This window comes from Lepisma saccharinum, chromosome 14 (assembly GCF_977018435.1).
Source record: "Lepisma saccharinum chromosome 14, izLepSacc3.1, whole genome shotgun sequence".
Taxonomy (NCBI): Eukaryota; Metazoa; Arthropoda; class Insecta; order Zygentoma; family Lepismatidae; genus Lepisma; species Lepisma saccharinum.
The window spans coordinates 46,509,597-46,523,747 of record NC_139242.1 but is presented as its reverse complement, the minus strand read 5'-3'; the positions used below and the strand labels follow the sequence as shown (position 1 = coordinate 46,523,747).

Genomic DNA, 14,151 nt, shown 5'->3' with positions numbered 1-14,151 from the left:
TACAGACACTCGTTGTTCTCCCATAAAGACTGTAATGACCAGCACTAATCCTAAGGGTGACTTCTTGAAAATGCCTGACATTGTGGAAGGACATGGCTGACCAGCCAGTTCCACCACAATGCCCGTATTCTCAAAGCCTGAACCCCGACGTGCCAAGTGATTACCTTAAAAATCAAGAACGTAATGCATTTTGCCGTCGAATCTCCCAGTATTTATACTTGCGGGATTGCGTAATTTTCTCTCCCGAACAAAAGATTTGGTCTAACTGAAAGTTATTTTTAGCTACAACAATTACCCCTTCAAAAAACACATAGAAAGAAACACAATGGAACTTATGTTTACTGCTAAAATCCAGCGCAGCGCCGAGTGTAACAAACGCATTGTTGAGACAAAAGAAAATGCAAGATTTAGCTTGCTCTGCGTTCTTTTTCGCCCGGCAGAAACAGCGTTGCTTTGAATCCAAGAAAAATTATACACCCTCGAAAGAAAAACATTTAAAATACATATACGAGGGCTGATTGAAAATTATTCAAACAAGTATCAAAATTAACCAAAATTTTCCGATCGTTACATCACGATTAGCAAAACGTCACAGGAAATCTAAGTAATATAAACCATATCATACATATGGCAAATATTTGTTGACCATTTTATTGTTATCTATCATCTCAGACGGGGATGAAATTTTACTTACAGTACCAGGGATATTAGTCTCTTGGGGGAGGTCCCTTACACCCCCTCCCCCGGCAGATACTAGTGATGGCACCACTAATGCAGCAAATTGTAGAAGAATATTCGGTGTCCACAAAACATATAAAATATCCATTCGCATACTCCACATCAGACCTGGTATTCCAGATTCCGAAACGGCCCGTTGTATCCTTAGCGAGAAGAGCCTCTTTGACAAACATATGTTCCCTACAGCCCATGGTGCTCTTTCAGAGGTCCCGTGATTTCTACCCATGCATGTACGCCAACACATTGGCCCAAATGGGCGCTGCACATGACGGCGAGTGTGCATTTTAAGTGACCGTTTTCTGCGAGCGAAACGGTCGCGTAAATCAATTCCTCCTGACAAATTGGTGCTTTGTCCCTCTCCCGGCACCGTACCCGCCTAAGTTATATGGCAGAGACTCGTGTGGGACCATCTGTACGTTGGCACACTTTCTCCCAATCTATTCTCCCACTGCGCCATTTATACAGTCAAACCTCACTTTAACGTAACTGTACAGTCACCTGCAATAAGAATGGGACACCTAGATCCTGAAGTACTCGCTTCCCTGCAAGGCGTTGTGTGTGTTGCCTAATTCTATGGTAGTGGTAGAAGTTGCCATTATTTTTTTTCAATAAATATGCACTTTCCGCCGTAGAGTTATATGTCCCATTTCTATTGCCGGTGACTGTACAGTCAAAATAAGGACAATGGGGCGCCTGCATGATGCTATGCACAAACGTCCCAGAATGCACTTCGAGCACTGTTTCCATCCCTCAAGATTTAGCAACTTGTAACCGTTCATGCATTCTCTCTTTTTCTTCGAAGCACTACCGCTCAGTGTTGCCAGTCTACTATTTATATAGCTGGAGGTTAGAGTTAAACTTCCCCAACTCACTCTCTGGAACCTGTTCGAAGCAACGGAAGGTTGACGAGAAAATAGTTCAAATTTTCGCCACCAGGCGGAAATGTGGCACTGAAACAGTCGTTCCAATTACGTCACTGTATGATGTGCATTGACCGCTGATTTTATTCTGCCCTCTTTTGTTTAAGGAGCTGGCATCGCAATGTCCTGTCAAGCGTTCCGTTACAGACACACGTTACGCTCAACTCCTTGCAGATCAAGTCGTTCCTGCCTGCAAGAACGATGATGTTTAGAGACTCCTGTATTAATGCAAGATAGAGCATTCCCGCATGTTGGTCGACAAGTGAATGGCCTGCGGCGTGTCATCGCCAAATGTTATCCAGATACTTAGCCACCCTTTTCTCCGGACTTGTACCCATGTGATTTCTGACTGTGAGGATTCCTGAAAGATCAGGAACGTGTACGGACTCTGCGTACAGCTGAAAGCCAGCATTACACGGCATGTTCCTATCATTCCAGGAAAACGCTTCGTGCGACCATTGACCACGCTGTCTTTTGCTTCGAAATGGTCAGTAATGCCATTCTGACGGTGCACACATTCAACAATGCTGTACCGACATCAACTGAAAATAATGTTTTGCATGTCCGACTTCTGGTTGTCGTTATTTCAGCGCCACATTTCCATCTGGTGGCGAAAATCTAAACTAATATTTTCTTTGGCATTCACTTCCCCATAGTCTAGTACTACTTTAGAGACAGACACATTGATAAAAATATTTCAACATAAACTGAATTCTGTTTCTATTCTTCATTTTTGGGGGACACCCTGTATGATCTTGGTAAGAAGAACAATGAAATAAACCTACCTGAATATAATACGCACGGATCTGTTCCTTGGCTCTACGTCCTCATCAAACACAAGAACCTGCAATGAAAAAGAAGCAAATGACAATGTTTCGCTTATACTGGATGTTGCTAGACGTAAAAATAAAATGAGTAGTTGGTATGATCATCAAAAATTGTGTGGGGTCATGTAAAAACATTCCTTCAAGATAGCAGTTCTTACGAGTAAGTGCTCTATGTCTCATAAAAGCTCAAGTTTTGTAGTCAACACGCGGATATAATTCAAAACAACAGTTTATTATGGTTCTGATTTCACTTTTTGAAGCCCCTCTTCTAGTAATTCTTTACATGAAGAGTCCCTGGTTCGATCCCCGGTGGATGTACACATTGCATACTGGTTCTGATACAACTATAAACTTTAAGTCCAGAAAACAGTTTGGCAATTGATTCGTCAATTAAAATTTCCTTTAGATAATTCAAAGTAATACATTGTGAGAGTTAATATTATTAATGCTAATTCTTCTAGCTCATGATTGAATTACATTACATAATTGTATGCTACGGGACATCAAAATGTAGTAGAATGTTTGATTATGTATTACTCAAGGCACGTTATTTACCTTTGGAGGCTTACTAGCACTAAATATTGTAACTTCTTTAATACATAAGAAGTACTATCATTTATGAAGGTTAAGTTGTCAAATAACGTTATAATGCCATTTGAGCGCGTAAGACTTGATTTCTAATCTGTTTCTGGGGTGTAATTGGTGACCTTGTGGGTAGGCATTAAAAAACCGATCTCTCTGCCACGCAGCACTCTCTGTACATTGCCTTCTTGCAGGTTAACGAAGCTCTGGCGTTCGTACCCAAAGTCATCATAGTCCTGTGTGTGGTTTGTATTCTGTGAGCTGTCCATGTTTGTGATTGTCCCTTCATTCATCATTCATCACATCTCATCATCATTGATCCTCATCGTCGCGATTAGCCACACGAGTCTGAAAAATATATGGAACATAAACTAAATTCAAGCACAAACGAAGCCATGCTCTTTCAAGTTTTCCAAACCCTTACTCTCCATTATAAGAATGGATGCACACACGTGATTTACTTTGCCGTTGCAAAAGTACAACATGAGTATCATAAGTTTACAATTGATATTTCGGGGTATAAAGGGTTACCCTTTGTAAAGACATCTTCTACGTAGGACACCCTGTACTGCATTTGACTGGCTAACGAGGCTCTGGCGTTTGGACTTTCAGACAGTATAATCCTCTGTGTGGTTTCTGTCGACTTGTATTTGCTCCTTCAACCATTGAATCTTATCAACATTACACTCATATGTAATTTAATAATCTATTGTATTTATTGTACTTTAACACCAAGAGTTGTAGCAATAGGTGTATACATGTATATATAAATAAAGATGTTAGAACATTTACGAATAAACTATAAACTCGAAAACCAGAACAGGAAAGGTACTCTAACAGCAAATGTATAGCCCCCAAAATGAAACATTAAAGACCAAAAAAATGGGGGGGGGGGAACATTATTCAACAAAGTTTTAGGTACCAGGGCAAAAACGCATAACCCTGAAAGTATGCGGGTGGAGACGGGCTTTATCCGGTGGGTTTCTCCATTTTTTATCAAATTCATCTTTATCTTCGCGATTAGACAAAAGTGGCAGAAAGAGAAGTGAAATAAAACAACCAATCAAAACATTCATTACGTAAATCATAGACGAAGATTGCAAAAATGATTTCGTGACGTCAGGGATGACAATACAGTTGGCAACACTGTAGCTGTGCCCCTTGACAGCACAATTAACGTCAATATTTCCCAAAAAGAAAATTAGTTTTTCGTATTTGCCCGCGATATCGATTCTGGGAAGTGGAGGATGACCGCCGTGCAAGTGAAAGTAAAGTGTTGACTCAGCTAATTCTATCGCTCCTTCCAAACTGCTTGAACCAGTTCCTAATCCAATTTCGACGAGGTCCTTCCTCCTTCGAGAGCCAGCCACCAATCCTCTCTCCACCGCAGCCTCCGTTCCCTCAACCGACGGCTAATTCCATCTTTAATCGAGGGGGCCAAGGCAACATTGGCGGAAACCTCGACGAAAGACCCGTATTCTTAATTCTGGCTGTGGGAAATCGGGAGATGATTCGAGCGATACCTACTGTGTTTTTAAACTTATTTTTGATAATTTTATGTCTTTTTTTTTCTGTTTGAGGTAGCAGTCGTATCAATCCCTAAGATTGTATGTTTATTTTATTAAGTCTCTCTGAACGCTTCATGTTGACCAGGGCATTCACTTGTTTTTCTCAGCTGTCTCAAGCCTCTTAGGCATGTTTACAATGCATTGTGTTGTGCCATGCAAACCTCCTGAGCATTCAGGAAACGGGTAACACTTCTGGGTTTGGTGTCAGCGGTTTGCATGGTAGCAATTATAATAAACACGATTCGGCGATTCGGCATCGAGGAAGAGCTCGATGGCCAGGGAATATAGAGGTGAGACAAGCTGGGAAGGGACTGGACTTTGGGAATTGAGTTGGTAGAGAGAGGAGGTCAGCAAGACAGGAGGTCGATAGTGGAAGCACGCTTTGGTCAACAAGTTAGAAGCTTACAGAGGACTTCGCTATTTTCATTCAGCTCAGAGACTTCAGTTAGACAGGTAATTATCCTACACCCAGCCATGATACAGGTTCAACGGTTCACAAAATCCAACGAGTTGCCATTGTCTTTTCAGTAGTTTAATTCCTTTGTGTAATTTGTACCTTTCGCATGCCAAGCAATAACTCGTCATGTCAATGACGAGTGGTCTCATCAAGAGGATGAATGATGAGTAGTTTACATCACCCCATCAGTTAACTGGTTAACCTGCTAGATACTCTTAAGATCCCACGAACTTTAAGGTTCGTTACGTGGTGGAGTTGCTTTGGGTCTTTTCATTTTCTCCGGAAATGAAAAGAGTTGCACTTAATTGTTAGCCTAGAAATTTCCCCCTATCTCCAGCTCGTTACGTGGTGGATTTGCTAGGGCTTCTCATGCATTTTTTTCGGAAATGCGATGAGAAAAGAGTTTGTAACCAGTTTAGAATTATTCCCCACCCCAAATTTTGACACGTACTGGAGTGCTAAGTTCGTTACCCACCCCAAAATTTTGCTCATTTGTTTAGTTTTTCATTATGTCCTTGCCATATTTCAATTTTGAAGATACATAGGGCTTAAAGCTTTTTTGCATTTATGGGGGGAGAAGAATTTATATATGCCATGATAGATGTTTAGTCTAACATGAGGATGAATTCGATTAAATTTATCGACTTCAAGTTTGGGTCGATAATCAGCGAAATGTAAAATGCGGAGGAACTGCGCCCTAGCTCCGTCGCGGTTACCCGCGTCGGACTGGCGCTATGGTATCAGGAGCGTCCGGCATTCCGCGTGGCGGAAGGTTCGATGTCGGATTTTAGGGAGGCCCATTTCATAAAAAATGTGGCCGGCCCAGGGACGTCCATGGACGATTCCCTATCAATCTGCTCCTGGTAGCTCTGTGGTTCACTCACGAACCCGGTACCTTGGTTACGACAAATTCCCACTTGGGAAATTTTTACCATCCAGAATTTTAAAAAAGGAATAAGGGAAAGGCATTTAGATTTGATGATTTCTTGCATTGACAGTGATTTTAGAATTTTTTTTACATAATCTTGAATACGAAAATTATTACAACGTTGGTTATGAGGATGCAGTAAGCTACAGTGAACAGTAAACGATTTTACCCTTAATATTTTAATTAATTAACAACGTGGATTACAAGTGGATTTTAAAGTTATTTATGAATGAGGAAAATAAATTAGTGCCACCGAGTCAGAGTCAATCAGCACTATGTGCATTTTTACGAGTCATGGTACAGAGTATGCTTGTTTGAGTCAATATATTGTTATTATTATTATTATTAATTGAAATTCCTTAAAAGTTTAATTTAAATTTGGTTTAAAACTGACCGTAACTTGTAAAGGATTTAGAATGCTTGAACTATGACTGCTAAGACTTTTGCAACGAGGATATTACATTTTTATATATATATATAGTTTTGGGAACGAATAAGGCCCCGAGGACCACTCATTTATATTCTTAATGACTGAAGTCTCCTAGCACCTCATGAAGGGAGCTTAGATTAAGGAGATAGTCAAGTTTATACGAGATAGTCACTTGCCTTACGTTACCTTAACTTACGCATACATTGCCTGAAAATTTTAATTCATGTTAATATGTAAAGAAACGAAACGCCAATTATATTCCTCGACACGCATGTACAAGGTTCGTACCGTGATTTAGGGTATAAACCGCCCGATTAATTAAAAGTTCTAGTTGAGAAGTAATAGATGTATTATTAGGCTGCAGTGACGAGAGATGTCCGTTCACAGGTAAGCAGTAGTGACGAGAATGAATGAATCCGTACACAGATATACATATACTTATATGCTTTAAGCAAAGTTAGGCACAGCCAACTTATTTTGAATAACTAGAAGAGAATTAGGAGAGCATCACACGGCGTGGACGTTTCTCACATATTAACGAGATTTTTTTTGTTAGTATATATTTATATATTTTTTTTCCTGTCCGAAACATTGTTTCGTTTGACAGTTGAATATTTATCCTTAGCACGTTGTAGCTTCGAATGTTAAAAACTTTAAAATGCAGATTGTTTTAAAATCTTAAATATAAATATTGCAAGTTTGCTCCAAGTTACGGCATTTATTAAAGTGAAACAGGTCTAATATTTTAAATCCACTCGCGTGACATAATAATAATTTATAATAAAATAGCACTAATAATATTAACAATTAAAAGCAGACTTATTATTTAATAAAGTGCTTTAGGCACAAAAGTTTTTTGCAGTATGTAATAATACTAGCTCAGCGAATACATCACTAGAATTTTATAGTTACTCTTCAGAAGAAGGTATATGATTTATATTAGCAAAGTTTATTTTTAAGCGCCAGTTATGAGAATATTTATATTATATGAATATGTAGACGTCGACGTCAAGATTTTTTTGCGCTCCTATTACAAGTATTTTCCTTCGGATATTGGATTGCAACCGATAATCCTGGAAATCCATTCTGCCATCGCAGAATGATAATGATTAAACCACAACGGTTTTAGTTTTTAACTTTGCCACAATAATATGCTAAGCATATTTTAGAATGAGTAGAGAGAATTAAAGATTCTTCAAGTTTTAGTGATGTTAGTATTTTAATGCATTTAAAGATCGCATAAATAATAATTATTATTTTATTTCAGGTAGTCAGGAGTAAATCAGACTCAATTTTTCCTTACCTTGTACCTTAGTACGGTTCAATTCATTTTAAGTATTTAAACATAACACCTGAAATTAAAATAAGATAAGTTTGCAGTAAAATTTAAAATAAGATAAGTTAAACAGTGCTAATAAATTTAGAGAATAAATAAATTATATTAAATAAATAAATCACGTAGATAATTTGAGCCTAGAGTCAGAAATAATTAAAAGTTGAGTTAAAATATCTACTACTTAGACTAGGCAGGCTTAAAGTACGTATTAGCTTTGAAGAACTGTTTGTTTTGATTGCCTAAGCAACATGAAAATCATTGCGATTTTAGTTATTTTAAACGGATTTCTTCCATACGTAAAAGCTTCTAATTTTATTTATCTGTTGAACAAGTCCTTTGACTATCCTTATAATATAATTACAATTTTATTATTAACAACATTTATTATTAGTATTTTTATAATTTTCATAATCTGTTATTTTCAATGTCAGCGCAAGAAATCTATTACTTATGACCATGAGTGTACCAACGAGTTACAGTTAAGCAAACTTAATAATGATTCACCGCCCATTGACCAGATTTATGACGATGTTGCGCCGATTGTTGAAGTGGTACCATTAAAAACGAGTCACCCGCCAATTCCCCCTCCACTCCCTCAGTCCATTATTATTCAACCTAAGGTACAAAAAGAAGTTCAAGATGTATCCAGAAATAGTTTAGTCACTAAAGACGACAGTATAGATTTGCCGAAGAATATTTTGTCCGTTAAAGATAGAGTTCAGAAATTTGCCGTAAGCAAGGATCCTAATTTTGTTCAAAACAGTTGCAAAATGGAAAGTGAATTGCCTATTTCATCCTGTGTTCAGCCAGTTGCAAAAGTTAAAGAGTTATTTGCGAATCAGTCACCAGTAAAAGTCGAGAAAGTTTCAAGTGTTACTTTAAAAGCAGAAAGTAAGCCAAATTTTCAGGTTCCCGAACCTGTTGTATCGTTTACAGACCATATTTTCTACGACTTCATGTTCACCTAGAATTTTATATTCATTACGATTTAAATTTTAAGTATAATTCATTTTTTACGTTTAATTGTACCTTATGCAAGGTTTATTAGTCATTTAGTTTGCTAACAGCTTCCCAACTGTTGTTATTTTACGGGCACGGAAGTGTTCAAGTAAACACGCTGTCGCAAGCACAACGAAGTTTTTTCTCTTTCCATCCCATTTATTACGTCATTTCAAAGACCTTGACTTTATTTCGAACTCCCGCAGCTGTTACTACACTTTGTTCGTAGTAAGTTAAAGTTTTGTAAACAGTTACGCGTCATTCCATGTATCAGCGAACCATCGCCTTGCATTTTCTTTCTCCGTTCCTATGCCCGCTGCTCGAAGCAGCGACCTTTTCCCCTCCACCTCTCCGACGGCACCCGAACGTACCCGAAGTCGCCGATCACGGCAGCGAACTTGCCAGAGCTCTCGTTGTCACCATAGAGAAATTTTCAGTTACGTCCAGCGACCACAAATGCAACCTTGCACAATTTAGAATGTCTCGTATCAGCAAATTCCTTTTCTGCACTCAAGCTCTCTCCCGAGTACTTTGAACACGCTAGAAGCTCAGAAACACTTACCACAGGCTTTGCATATTTTTTTTTGCGTTAGTGGCGTTCGTTCAGTAAAATTTTAGGGAATCAGTTTAGTTACGCATATAGCCATCAGAATTTGATTTTACGATATAAGTTCATGTAAACAATGTTAGGGATATTTTGTTCTATATAGATAAATTTTTCCGTAAAACGTCGCATTTATGCACTTCAGGTTAATCACGACCAATAATTTTCAAAGGAACAACAAGACGAAATTTTTTTGCGTTTTTCTCGCAAAATTTTCCCGTTTTTCATAGAGATATTTATAGTAAGTAAGTTTTTTGGGAAATCGACGTACATTTGGTTTAAATCAGGATAAAGATAAACGAAATTTTGATAAAATCAGGGAAATTTCTACAACAGGGCAATTTTAGCACTTTATGCACTTAGAGTAATCAAGATTATTAGCAACATGCAGGCTAAGCCTCGGTGATTGGCACAGGCATGTGCAGCAAAAGTCGCCACGGCATCGTTAGCCTTTCCAAATTTAAACAGTGTGGTTTACCACAAATGTTATAATTTGAGAAATTATTATTAATATTTATTATTAGGAAATTTAGTTTACTTACCCAATTTGCACCTTATTCGACAATGCAGCAATAAATTCATTACTTCTTACTGATTAACTTCATGTTAATGTTAGTACAGTAGGTAATATTAGTAATTTGTATTTATATTCTAATATATTGCATAACTATTCTCTATTTATTTTTTTTGACATACCTAAGAAATTGACACACCATTCTTATATGGGTCAAGTATATTTTTCCGCGGCGGGTCTGATTACACGACCAAGTGATTTGAGGTATACGGCGGACTCAAGAAGTTTTGAGTGGTTAAATTTCTTTTGTTTAAAGAAAATTTGAAATTGAGAAAGTTTTTATTATTTTTATTGTGTTTCAAATTTGAATATCACCTTTTTTAAATTCCCTGATGCTATATTTGTTACCACCTGGAGTTTCAACGAAACTCAGAAGTAGCATTTTCTGAAATTTTGTCTTACATTGCATATTTATGAACCACGGCAAATTGCACCGGCCTATTGTTTATTAGGAGGCCATTAGAGGCTTGTCAAAGCAACTCTTTAGCATTCTAATAGCTTGCTTTGCGCAACACAAATTTTATATATTTATTTTAAGGGTTCACAACATAATTTATTTTATATAATTTTCAACAGAATTTAGAACATGCTTGCAACACTTATTTTTGGTTAAGAATTTTACATTTTGTAGTTTTGAAGTGAAATCTATTACTGACAATAAATTATTTCAGTTTATTAGGACACGTAATGGTATTTTAATATCAGGTTCAGGTCAATTTATTGTTATTCAGAATTTGAACAATAATTTGAACACGCACAGATCAATTCAGCTTAACAAAGGGGAATCTCTATTTTTTAATTATCAGGATTTTTCGCAAATTATTGTGGATCAACAAATTTTACACACAAGAATTTTAGCTTTCGAACAAGTCAAAATGCAGGAAATTGAGTTATTACCTAATATTCCCAAGAATTTATCTGATTTCACTATTCCCCAATGGACTTCGCTTGAACTTGCTTTAAAGCAACTTAATCAATCAATTAGTAAAAACATTTCATTTCAGGAATTAGTTCTAAACCCGTTGCCCATGTCTATATTAGTTTTTGTTATTTGGAATGTGTTATTAACCGCAACCGTAGGATATTATTTTTATAAGCATCATCAGCTTGTGAAACAGATTAATTCAGAGCAACGCAGTAATAATTAATAGGTTAAGGCAACACATTAATCATGGACTTTAATATTTTAATTACGGTTGGATATTTTATTTAAATTTTCCTTATTTATTTTCAAAGAGTTATGGCAATTATTTTATCAATTTATTTTAATCATATTTTATTTTTGATGAGACAATTTAATTTAATTTTAAAGAAAAGGCAGTGGAAATTAGTTGGTTTTGTGTACATGCATACTTGAATTATATATACCCATCCTATTGCAATTTCCTTTCTTTGTCATAATTTTTCCTTTTAACCTAACCTGTCTATACGGAGCACCATGGACAAGCAATGCCTACACCATCCATGGGCATTTTTTGTGACGGACATCCGCAGGCAGTCTATTACCAGGCAGAAAGACTGATTACCATTCTACGAGGGAGACATGCAGACATTTTAAGTACTATTTCAAGAAGAGACTCGTCACCACCATTCTACGAGGGAGACATGCAGACATTTCTACTTATTACTGCACGGAGACTACCTTTTACAGGAAGGATGTAGTCAACCATACATTTCCCAGTATAGCGGACTATACATTATCAACAACTTTTCCCCATCTCCCAAGTTCTACGGGTAATTTACTACATTTTTACATTGCCCCAATGCAGTCAAGACGACAAGCAATCCAGAAAGAAGAGGAAGCAGAGAAAACATACATTCTACAAACAGCAGGTCTGGTCACAAACAATAATTACAGAATTGTGCTACAGTGTTTCCACACATACACATGCGAGCTCCTATCATGTGTATCTATTTTGTTATTTAACATGCATTATGGGAAACAATACTTTTCCATGGCCCTTATATACATTTTCGGTTTTGTGCCATGCATAAGAACCAGTTTTATATGCATTCAAGTTTACAGTATATTACAAGGAAGCGACAAGCACCAGTGGTGTCAAGTGACCAGTGCTAGCATCAATTAGTGCATATTTTTTTTTTCTCAAGATGAAATTTTGCACTTTGAATAATAAACGGACATGCAAGCAATAAATAACATAATTACAGCACTTTCGAACATTTTAGAAAGCATGCTTTAGTGACAATATTTTATGCATATGTTTATAGCATGCAGTTATTATTGTGATATATTTTTTCTTTCTTCTCACCAACATGGAATGTTAAAAGCGACACATTTGTTCGCAGAACATTTTTATAACTCAAGCACATAGTTTTGTCACTTGCAAGATTAATAATTTTTGTGTGCAGTCATACAAAGGTAATCACCAAGCCAGATATATGTATACAGTGTACAGTTTAATGTAGAAAAGAAAATTGAACGCTATAATTAAGTTTTACCAGCGACAGTTTTCAGTGTAACTCACTATATGCTTTGAATATTGTATAATAATACATTGGAATGTGCAACACAGCCATGCAAGTTTATATATTTGGCGATGTTAGGAGTGCAGTGCTACGTAGTTCGTAAAACATACGCACTTTGATATAATCAGGCTTTCACACGGACAAAACAGTGAGATGTGACAATGTTTTACATGCTTACTTACGTGTACTTACTTGTGCACCTTTTTAAGGTATTTTTTTTATTTTGAAGAGTCTATATCGAGGGGCAATATAAACAAACATTGTGAATTTTGTTCCATCTTGCAAGACGCTCCAGCCGTTAGCCTCGCGGAACACACAGAGTCGTTACCGCGTGGCGAGGCATCACAGACTCTTGACTAGGAGCAAATGGATGAGCAATTCTACACAATAAGCATTACGTATGCGCACATGTGATACATTAAGAGTTTTTCGCTTAACGACACGAACTTTTGTGATTTCTAGTCCTATAATAGTATATATTACTGTTTTTTACATCGTATAAACATACGAATTTGTTAGTATTAAGGGTATTATTCATTATAAAGTTTAGGGAATAAATTTTTTTTTCCTTCAGGATGCAGTAAACAAGAGTTCTGTTATGGTGGATTTCGTTTGTATATTTGGGTTTTTTAAGAAAATATATGGAATTGGCGAACCTGAGTCATGTCAAGCTTTGCGATTTGACTTTTAAATTTTCAAAGGAGAAAATTTTTCCTAGGAGGCGCGAACGTATCAATCCCTAAGATTGTATGTTTATTTTATTAAGTCTCTCTGAACGCTTCATGTTGACCAGGGCATTCACTTGTTTTTCTCAGCTGTCTCAAGCCTCTTAGGCATGTTTACAATGCATTGTGTTGTGCCATGCAAACCTCCTGAGCATTCAGGAAACGGGTAACACTTCTGGGTTTGGTGTCAGCGGTTTGCATGGTAGCAATTATAATAAACACGATTCGGCGATTCGGCATCGAGGAAGAGCTCGATGGCCAGGGAATATAGAGGTGAGACAAGCTGGGAAGGGACTGGACTTTGGGAATTGAGTTGGTAGAGAGAGGAGGTCAGCAAGACAGGAGGTCGATAGTGGAAGCACGCTTTGGTCAACAAGTTAGAAGCTTACAGAGGACTTCGCTATTTTCATTCAGCTCAGAGACTTCAGTTAGACAGGTAATTATCCTACACCCAGCCATGATACAGGTTCAACGGTTCACAAAATCCAACGAGTTGCCATTGTCTTTTCAGTAGTTTAATTCCTTTGTGTAATTTGTACCTTTCGCATGCCAAGCAATAACTCGTCATGTCAATGACGAGTGGTCTCATCAAGAGGATGAATGATGAGTAGTTTACATCACCCCATCAGTTAACTGGTTAACCTGCTAGATACTCTTAAGATCCCACGAACTTTAAGGTTCGTTACGCAGTAAGCACTGGTAAAACTGAAAATACAGGAAATGAACGTTGGAATGTTCAGGAGAGTGTTCTTATGAGTAGATGAATCTTTTATGAAGTTATTTCCTTATAATTTAACATGTATAATGTTAAGAGTAATAATAGTTTACCTGTACAGTACTATGCAAAGCCGGGGTTTCCCCCATTGGCTAAGTGGTAACGTCCTCGCCTTGTAATCAAACCGTCATGGATTCGATACCCCGTTTGAGGCACATGGTGGTTAGGACCCCACCTGTAAATCTAGTCCCGCTAAGCCTA

At 37.3% G+C, this 14,151-nt stretch overlaps 1 protein-coding gene across 1 annotated transcript in view; it reads right to left on the bottom strand.

Annotated features, from left to right (window-relative positions):
- Positions 1-14,151, bottom strand: part of LOC145998852 (cubilin) — a 371,861-nt gene that overhangs the window by 122,709 nt on the left and 235,001 nt on the right. The window contains exon 2 of the mRNA XM_083135525.1: positions 2,444-2,502. The gene's annotated coding sequence lies outside the window, so the exon portion shown is untranslated. The remainder of the gene's footprint in view (positions 1-2,443; positions 2,503-14,151) is intronic.